General features: G+C 41.9%; 1 protein-coding gene across 1 annotated transcript in view; it reads right to left on the bottom strand.

The window, feature by feature from the left end:
* Nucleotides 1–4,233, bottom strand: part of LOC106811655 — a 28,034-nt gene that overhangs the window by 4,086 nt on the left and 19,715 nt on the right. The window lies entirely within an intron of this gene.

The raw sequence follows: 4,233 nt of genomic DNA, 5'->3' as shown, positions 1-4,233 counted from the left end.
GAGAGTCAGAGAGTCAGAGAGTCAGAGAGTCAGAGAGTCAGAGAGTCAGAGAGTCAGAGAGTCAGAGAGAGAGAGAGAGAGAGATAGAGAGAGAGCGAGAGAGCGAGAGAGCGAGAGATAGAGAGAGAGGAGAGAGAGTGTGAGAGGGAAAGTAAGAGAGAGGGAGCCCTTTCACCACACGGATGCTTGCCTGCTTGCGCGGATGCTGGAGGTGGTGTGTGCAGCAGTATAGCCTTGCACTATTTCGTCACTGGAAAGGACCTTCTTTTTAGTTTTTTGTTGAATATAAGAACTACTAGAGTACACTAATTTACATTATGCACGCAGGGTGTATGGCTCGTGATGCCAGGTGGTGTACAGCAGTAGAGGGCGTCCATATAGGCAGCAGGCCTAAATAAGCATCGAACAAAAATGAATTTTAAAATATTTAGAGAGTTTCGGCGCATACGCCCGACATACACTTTATGCATGGTAAACCTCTTCAGATTCAAAGACCGATTTTCACTCCCCCCCATTGTTTTGTTGTTGTTGTTTTTGTTTTTTTCCCGATTGTTTTCGATATTTTTCAGCATGTAGTCGGATCCCGTTTCGAACGCAAAAATGGCCGACCGGTCACCATGGCTACACCACTTGGCGCAATGACACAATTACACGACAAAACCACTCTCACTTCTAAGCTCTCGCTAACCACTCTCGCTGCATAGACGTCCCCGAGGCATCTACCTTGCGTGCATAATGCAAATTAGTTTCGAATTTTACCACAAAAAAATTCAAAAGAAGGCCTTTTTTAAGGACAAAGTAGTGCAACATTGGTGAGCAATTATTGGCAGAATACTTCTGCTGAATACCACCTAAAGTCATTCTGTGGACGTGCACTATATTGTAGATGCACGCGCGCGCTGGGGAGCTTTCACGAACTGTTTAGTACCGCTGGCCTGAGGCAAGGCAAAGGAAACCGACGGGTTCTGTTTTTTTACCGACGGTTTAATTAAAACAAAGTAAAACGCAAACTGAAAAACATGGCGGATGGACTCGCGGCGTTTGATGAATGATTATTAATGATTAATGCAGTTCCCGTGCTGTGAACGTAGCCTTGAGATCTCAGATGGAGGTTCACTTATACCCGCCGACGGTTTAATTATAAACAAAGTAAAAGGTAAAAGAGAACAAGCGGCGTTTGATGAATGATGAATGATTAATTCACTGCTGTAAACGTAGCCTGTGAAATATTGCTTCGCATTATACGTAATTATTAGCTAATGCATCTCCAGAGAAAACAAAGAACAAGAGAGATGCAAATTTTTAGAACGTAAGTCTTTCTTGTACGTCGGCAGCTAAACTGCGAGTAATTTGCTTATTCCCAGTTCCCAGATTATGAAAACGTATTTATGTATATATATTCATTAATTCATAGATTCATGATAATTTCTGTGTTTTATTCAAAATGAAGCTCGAATAGTCCAATGGGTTATAATAACGTTCAGAAAGTTCGTTGGCGCTTTAAAACGGGTATCACCTACTTCGTATATTAGAAACCTATTTTGCATCTCATCAGCATCTAAAGCCCGGCGCACACGTGAATAATTTTTACTCAAGTAAAATGATGCATGCGTCAATATACTCACGTGTGCGCCGGATTTTCGTTGAGTTTTCTGACGCATGCATCAAGAAACTCAATATCAAACATGTTGGATAATTTTTGACTCGTGCGTCAAAATTTACTCAACACTGGTACTCAGCGCATGCGTTTAAATCATTTTGCGCCCAGTATTGGCTGCGCACAGTCACGTGATCTGCATTACCACTTATACCTTGAGTAATTTTACTCACGTGTGCGGCGGACGCTGAAAATATTTCTAGTAGGTCTCAGGGGAGAGATAGGGATCCGCGAGATGGCGCTTTATTAGTGTATTGTAGCTGCAGAAATCAGTTATCCCTAACCCTAACCCTAACCATAATCCTAACTATAACCCTAACCCTAACCCTAATCCTAACTCTAACCCTAACCCTAACCCTAATTCTAAAATAAAACAAAATTAGCCAAAAATAATAAAATTAAATAAGAGACAAAATTAGCCAATCAGAGCCGTCCCCTAGCGGATCACTATCTCTCCCTTGTGCAAAATTTAAATATTTCGCGTGAGTATTTTGACGCATCAGGGGCGGATCCAGAGGGGGGGGTCGAGGAAGTCCGGACCCCCCCTTTTTACCACAAAAAAGGGGAAAAAAGCATACACACACACGCACGCACGCACGCGCGCACACACACACACACTTCTCTTATATTCACCATAAAAAAATCTTGTTTAGCGCTAGTTTTTCTGATAAAGATTTACTTATATATATGTAGATTTCATTATAAAAACCTAGAAATGGGCAAAGAGGGGTCCGCAGGCGTCCGGGGGAACGGATCTGATAAATGTGTGCATTCTAGACATCAAAATTACTGCTCAGATGCTCTCAGAATGCACCAATTTTTTTAAATCTTGGGGGAGGTCCCCCAAACCCCCCCTTAATGGCCTTCAGCAGCTTTTTAAAACGCCAGAAAAAGTAAGCAGGAAAAAGTGCCCTTTATTTCTTCCTGGACACCCCCTTTTCAAAAATCCTGGATCCGCCCCTGCGCATGCATCAGTTTACTTGTGCGCCGGGCTTAACCAACGTGGAAACATCGCACAGTTATGACGTATAGCCTTCATACCCCCAATATATCAACCAACCACGATTTACACGATTTTTGGGTGTAGAATAGCTCGGATTGGCGAAGCCATCTTTAGACTGTAGCAAAAAAACTATACGACGTGCACATTAGACTTTTGCTTGGTTTTGCTCTGGATACTTAACTGCGTAAGTGCGTGCATTTGTGCGCGTGTTGATGAACGCGTCGAAGAAACGCAGTTGCCCTTCAGACGAGCAAAGGACGATATTTTCCAGCCGCGGCAATTTCTCTCGGTGCAACAGCCTCGGTAATTTGCGAAGTGCTATTACGCGAGTGACTCCTAAATGGCACATTATTATATAGGTGCTGCTGCAACAGTTCGTAAAGATGGCGGAAGTATATTCGACTGCCGAGTTACAGCGTGCGAGTATCCACGATATAGGGTGATACTTCATTAGCAGTGTTCCGAACTTTAATGTCATTAATGGTTAGGGTTATGTTATAGGTTAGGGTTAGGGTTAGGATTATCAATCATTAATCATTAATCATTAATCATTAATGATATCAAAGTTGGGAACACTCCTAATGGAGCGTTAGCCAAGATAGGGCATATACATACAGTTATCACTATTCACATCCTACAATTAAATGCGACAGTTACATCTGTCAAACGGACACATTAGCAGAATTACCTGACAGTGGAACTGAGAAAATTAGTGCCGAAGAATTTTCGTAATCAAATTTCGTAGAAAACCGACCAGCCTGTCACGTGAAATAAACATGTAGCGTAACTATGAAGAGTACAACTCTATTTCTCTCTTAATCAGAGGCAGTTATGCATGTTTTATTACGTCAGCGAGATGAGTATACGGCGCGTCCCTTGGTACGCAGTAAGTAGATGTTAGAGAGATCGATAGCAATAAAGAGAGAGAGAAAAAAGAGAGGGAAAGAGAGCGAAAGCAAGAGCGAGAAGAGATAGCGAGAGAGAGAGAGAGAGAGAGAGAGAGCGTGCGCGCGCGCGTGCGAGAGAGAGAGAGAGAGAGAGAGAGAGAGAGAGAGAGAGAGAGAGAGTGCGTGTGGTCATGTGAAATAAACTTGTAGCGTATAACTATAAAGCGTACAACTCTAGTTCGCTCTTAATTAGAGGCAATTATGCATGTTTTATTACGTCAGCGAGATGAGTATACGGTGCGTCCCTTGGTACGCAGTAAGTAGATGTTTTTATATTAGCCCGGGTGCAGCATCGTCGTTCCATATTGATGTGTTTTTTCACACCACAAGTCTTTGAACGTTAAGTATAATGAATAGCCTAGCCTGAATTAATGATCTGAATCTAATCTAATCTAATCTTATTCTAATCTAATCTGAATCTAATCTTAATCGAATCTGGATCTAATCTAAATCTAATCATATTATCTGAATTCGAATGAATACCAATGACATTATGTCGGCCTGATCATTTGTCTTGGAATGTTTGCTGTCGACCTGGGGCCCGTTGTCAGAAACATTAACCTTAACATTAACTTTTTCTCTTAAAGCGTTGCCAGAAACTTCGTAAAGTTAAGAGAATTAAAAAT

This window comes from Priapulus caudatus, unplaced genomic scaffold (assembly GCF_000485595.1).
Source record: "Priapulus caudatus unplaced genomic scaffold, Priapulus_caudatus-5.0.1 Scaffold560, whole genome shotgun sequence".
Classification (NCBI taxonomy): domain Eukaryota; kingdom Metazoa; phylum Priapulida; class Priapulimorpha; order Priapulimorphida; family Priapulidae; genus Priapulus; species Priapulus caudatus.
The sequence above is the reverse complement of the archived record's forward strand: the minus strand, read 5'-3'. Positions and strand labels throughout refer to the sequence as shown.